Here is a 5,886-nt window from a genome sequence, read left to right on the forward strand (position 1 = left end):
ATTTATAGTATTCTTCATATTATGTATTTGTCGACTGTGTGAGGTGGATTTTCACTTGGCGGTGTTGGAGCAGGGTGCATTGCTAGAAAAGAAGAGAGGTCGGGGCGACCAGACGAGATATGATGGGAGGGGAATGACACGGGAAGATCTACTCCCTCCGTTCGGAATTACTTGTCGCAGAAATGGATGTATCTAGATGTATTTTAGTTCTAGATACATTCATATCCGAGACAAGTAATTTCGAACGGAGAGAGTAGGTGACTTGGATGCAGTGTTTGAGAGGTACACAGCCCCCGGAATTCGCATTAGATTTAGATGGTCTCTTTGATAAAGTTGTGGGTATGAGTAACAATGAACTGAGTGTCACTTACGAACATATATGATGTATTGTTATTTTTACTGGATATGGTGTAACAACTCACATGCATGAACACTAATTTTATTAGTCGAGATGTGATCTGCGTATTCAAAATTTGGATTTAATAAAACGTGCATTGCACGTGCATGTTTACTAGTAATAGCATGAAGCAATTTGTAACATTCCAAAATTCTAAATTTTGGAAGGTTATAAGAAATAGATAGATTAATTGACTGTTTGATTGTTGTGTGATTGATTGCGTGAAATTCGAAACTTTTTGAAAGTTAAATGAGAGGGAATAAAAGGACTTTTCCAAACTTTCATTTTGCATTTTGATCTCCGTGAATTCAAATTCTTTTCAAATACAAAACCCTCGAGAGAAGATGACATGACTTCTTCTATTTATTTAAATGACAAGGGTTTTTGGAAACATTTGAATTTCATTTCAAAAATATTTCCAATCCAGAAACTTTATGCAACTCAATGATTTTCAAGAGCGAAGATAAAATGACTTCTTCAAAACATATGAAATATGAGTTAGGAGTTTCAAAGAATTAAATTCAAATCCCCTTTGAATTTATTTCCAATTTGGAGTTATTTGAGTTTTATTCAAATTATTTTTATTCAAAATAAAAATATATGGAAAATAGGGTAACATGATTCCCTACATCAGAAAATTGGAGATAAATAAATTTGAAATAATTTTGGTATTTTTAAAATGATTTTTATTGGATTTTAATAGACCAGTAGCACTCTTTGCTTTATCTCAATTTGTGTGAATTTTATTTGACTCTAGAAAAATGTTCATCTTGTAGGAAAACTTTTTCTGAAAATTTAGATATATTATATGCCTATGTTATATTCTATTTTATTTGCCTTTATTTTATTCCTTCTGTCTGCAAAATTATTATTTTTTTAACTTTTCTCCGGACCGGGCCAACTGGGCCAAAGCCCAGCCAGCCGGCCCACTCACCACGTCGCCTCCCTCTTCGCGTGCCCGTGCGGGACTCCCGCCGGAGTCCGCCGCACCCACAGCGCCGGCCTCCCCCTTCCCCAAGACAGGATCCGCCCCGGCCCCTGTATAAATGCGCTGGCCCCGCCGCCCTCTTCTTCCCTTCTCTCTCCCTCGAGCGCCGCGCCCCTCGCCTCACACCGCCGCATCCACCGCCGCCACCGTCGGTTGCCGCCCTCGCCGCGCTGCTCACTGCTCCTCGCTGCCGCACTGCCCTCGCGCCTCGCCGCCGCCTCCGCCGCCCCGCGTAGCCACCGCCCGCGCCGCTAGCTGCTGCTGCCGTCGCCGTCGAGTTGCCGCCGCCGCTGCCGCATCTCGTCGCCGGAGCCGTCGCCCCGATCCAAGCTGCCGCCGCCGCTGTCGAACCACCGGTTCATCCGGACGGGTAATAAACCGTCCCCGGTTCGCCGGTTCTCTCTTTAGGGTTTCGGTTTTTAATTTAAACCCGGTTTTTCTTTTAACCTAGTTAATTAGTAAACGTTCGCTATGTTAGCTTCTGGAGTGAACGAGTTCGTTCTTTAGTTCTTCGTAGCGAAACGCTCGTTCGATAGGATTTTTCTTTTTCTTTTTAACTAGGAAAATTGCCCGTGCATTGCAATGGAAGAAATCCAAAAAATAATGTGATACAGAGCCGGCTTTGTGGTAAGGTTTAGTGCTTTTATGAAAGGCCACCATCGAGATGGGCCGTTGCTAAGGAGGAGCTTAACTTGTGGTAAGGTTGAATATATATAATACTGACAAAATAACAAACATACAACGTCCAAAAGATACATTGGTACCTGACAAAGTGATGATCATCATGATAATCAAAATAACAAACATATTGTTTCTCATACAGGTTACTGATCTATTAAGATCATCGTACCACAGAGAAAGAAAATTTGTGTACCGGGTCATCTTGAGATGCAAACAATATATGCTAGCACATGTTAGAGACACCTGATTATCCATTTTCCCAGTATCGATACTTCATTCGTTTCTATTCGATGCCGATAGTCACAAAACAGTTTCTTCCTGTGGTTAAGTGCTTAAAAAAGCAATATCGTTCCATCTCATTAGTTGAAGCTTATTAACGACTCCTAGTATGAGAGACCAAATATCAAACTGGCCAGGAGATGTATAAACATCTACTTTAGACGATCATGTGCATACACATACCTGAAGATGTGAACTCATGCCCCTGGTTGTTGGCTTGAAAGATCGTCACTTTCCTACAATCACCAAATAGGATTAACCGGTGTCCACGATGGTCGGCTAGGTTTGTACGTATTAGTTTTCCATCCGACGAGTATCTATGGCTAGCTAACCTCCAAGGGAAACAATACAGCAGTTTGCTAGAAGCAGGCGTGTTCTGTCGTGTACTATCATCTTCTGACAAAATGAATTGCTCAGAAGTGAGTAGAGATTTCTAGTACGCACTGAAATTTGAACTTGCTGAAGTGCATTAAGAGCATACTGGTAATGATATGGCAGAGGTGAAGAGCATGCTCACAATCACAATGAGATGGGAGAGGCGAAATTCATGATAACCTAATATTTTCTTTCTTTCTTAAAAAGCCATAGGGGTGATTGAAATTTAAAATCCACTAAGAAATAAAGGTCACTGTTCTAGGAAATGTACCAGGACTGAATTCCCTAATGATTGTCAAATGTTCGAAAAGTCCAATTTAATAGTTGTGGTATGGAGCAGAGCAATAGAGTCAGAAGAAGAAAAAGGCAAAAGTAGTACGGGCAGAGTACAATGGAGAGCTGCCAATATCATCCTAGATTGACCATATAGGATATTTATTAGACAAAGTTAAAATAAGCTACTATGCTTGTTCTAGAAGGCTAGAAGTTCTCACATTATTCAGAAAAACAAAGAGGCAGGCACGCCAAATTCAGTGGCCATATCTTTATACAACACTGATCAAGGAAAGCCCTGTTATGAGATATATATGACTACCATTGGTACATCGTGTGTCTTAAGGTAGCTCTCCAACTACTCAATGGTAACCAAATCGACATGACCTGTGGCATCAGCTCATCAAGTAGACGCAGATCAGGATGTGCAGTACTCCGCGGAAAGATATGCAAGCATAAGTAGGTGGCTAATTGAACGTGTGTGTTGCATGATTTTCTGCTACCTGAAGTTAAATGTGAACAATCTGAGATGAATATAAATACTCATGTGTACCTGGATAAGGTTAATTTATCCTTCTTTGAATATAAATACCAGGATGATGTCAATTTATCCAAAATAAACCAGACAACAATCTGAGATGTAATGGACTCGATTTTGTATTGTCTCTGATATTCAACACATATCTAGTCAATGTGCATTCCGATCCAATATCTTGTTTGTACAAACCCGGATATGGTTTCACAAGATACACATCCGATGTCTCAAAATGAAACTGACTTAACATGCAAGTGCTGATCCAATTAATGATGCAACTGTAATTATATTTGTACGGCAGAACAGTAAAAGACACAAAGACTCGAGCTTTTGCAATTACCTGTAGAGAAGAACTCCGCCAATGAGCTGACGCAGGGGATGAAATACGAGTATTATCGAATTCGGCAGCCAGCACGACCACCTCAGCGGCGCCCTGGGGGCGGAGCAGGACCATCTCGTGGTAGCCCATCTTCTCGGCGTGGAACTGGCCGTTAAGGTCGCCGGGCACCATGTAGAGCACGACCACCACCTTGGCTCTCTGGTCAGCGCTGAAGTTGCCCTCCATCTCGCCGGTATCCCAGTCCAGGGGGCCCTCTATCTCCTGCGGCAATGGGATGAGGTCGACGCATCCAGCGTCGGGGTGTAGCGGAGGATGTGCGCCAGCCTGATGCAACTCTGATGATCTCGGGCACACAGATGTCGACGCCCGCGCACCAGTCCCAACCTGGAGGTAGTGGTGGAATCCGCCGACGGGAAGCGCGCAGCCACCACCGTCGTCCTCGTCCTCGAAGGCGATGACGTCGGCCGGGGAGGAGAAGATGGCTGACAGAGGGGAAGGGGATCTTGACGATGACCACGGCGTCGGCCCTAGGGTTGGGGTGGCCGAGCCGCAGGCAGTATCTCCTCACGTGGAAGAGCGGCGTCAAGGGTGCACGGCTGCGCTGTCGCCCGACAAGAAGCACGCGGAGGCTCCTCTCCCGTCGCGAGAGATTGTGGATGATCTGTACCTGGAGGAGATCGAGCAGGAACCAGATGGAGGAGGCGGCGCTGACTCGGGGGAGTTGGTCGGCCGATGGAGAGCGGCAGCGACAGAGGAGCAGGGGAAAGATGAGTTGGGGAAGGTGCGGAGCCGGCTTTGATTGTCGCCGGCGGTGGAAAACCGCAGGGATGGAGGCACGTCGGGTAGGGGTGGGCGCGGCGGCGTTGGCCGGCAGTGGCGGCACGCGGCGGGCGCAAGGCACTTTTTGGACGCCGGCGGATAAAAAACGCCCTACTTTTCGCCGAATTTTGTGATATTTACGGCCGGGCGCTACCATCCTAAACCTAGTCCCCTGAAGGGCAGCTGGGGACGCCGGCAGATGACTTTTGCATGCACAGGGCCACTCGTCAGCCCCTTTTCTCCCCTCTCTCCTCTCCTCTCCCCTTTCTTTATTTTCTTTCTCCTCTTCTCTCCCTTTCCTTCCACATAGCGCGCATGGCCGGGGCAGGGCTCGCGGACCATCTCCTTCCTCCTCGCTTGGGCGCCATGGCCACCATCCTCACAAGATCCAGCCCATCTCCTCCGCGTCCGCCGAGTGGGCGTTCCGGCGGACCCGGTTGGCGCCGTCGCTCGCCGCCGAGTTCGCGGGCGGCCCGCTCAAGCGCTGGTGGGACTGGGGCCTCGGATGGCTGAGGCTTCGCCGGCGACCTGGAGATGAACAAGGAGGAGGCCCCGAGCGCGCCGGCCATGACGAGCCACGCACGGGCGGCACCAGCCCCTCGCACGGGCACGACTGGCGGCGGCCAGGGCGGGAGGCCGGGCGGCGCGTGTGTGACGCCCGGATAATTAGGCTACAGTAATCCCAAGATAATGATGCCACGTCATCACGGTTACTGTTGTTAATTTCGTGTTAGTTCAAAATCGATTCGAAATTCAAACTTAAAATAAAGTCAAATGGTAAAGATTTTTAAATATTAAAACTAAGATGTTGGGGTGTTGCCAAATAATGCATAGGTAATTATTGTGGAGAAACCACACTTTTATAAAACGTTTAAAGACTCTAAGTAATTAAAACGCAGCTATGACGATTAATTAAATGCCCTTTTAAAAATAATAATAATGCAAACTATTTTATTTAGGTGTCATACTTATTGGGGCAGTAGATTAAATTATAACATTAATTTAGGAGTTGTATTTATATTTTATAAAACAACAATTAAAAGAATGAAATAGAAAAGAAAATTAAATAAAAGAAAAAGAAAAAAACAGAACTAACACACACAAAAAAAAAGGAAAGAGAAAGCCCCCCTGGCCGTGGCCCAACTGGGCCAACCCAACTGGCCCAGCCGGCCACCCCACCAGGCCGGCCCAAACCCCAC

The 5,886-nt window shown here is 46.0% G+C and overlaps 1 long non-coding RNA gene across 7 annotated transcripts; it reads right to left on the bottom strand.

The window, feature by feature from the left end:
* Positions 1-2,055: 2,055 nt before the first annotated feature.
* Positions 2,056-4,785, bottom strand: LOC147990183 (uncharacterized). Of its 7 annotated transcripts, XR_015599059.1 has the most exons (4): positions 3,869-4,785; positions 2,678-2,741; positions 2,529-2,581; positions 2,056-2,449 (listed from the first exon to the last, which is right to left on the bottom strand). It is a non-coding gene; the product is annotated as an uncharacterized LOC147990183 (long non-coding RNA). The 7 variants fall into 7 exon arrangements; XR_015599061.1 differs by having other exon boundaries at positions 2,059-2,581; positions 2,678-2,738; XR_015599057.1 differs by having other exon boundaries at positions 2,060-2,581.
* Between the last annotated feature and the right edge of the window lie 1,101 nt (positions 4,786-5,886).

This window comes from Triticum urartu, chromosome 1A, assembly GCF_056163025.1.
Source record: "Triticum urartu cultivar PI428250 chromosome 1A, HENAU_Tu73, whole genome shotgun sequence".
NCBI lineage: Eukaryota > Viridiplantae > Streptophyta > Magnoliopsida > Poales > Poaceae > Triticum > Triticum urartu.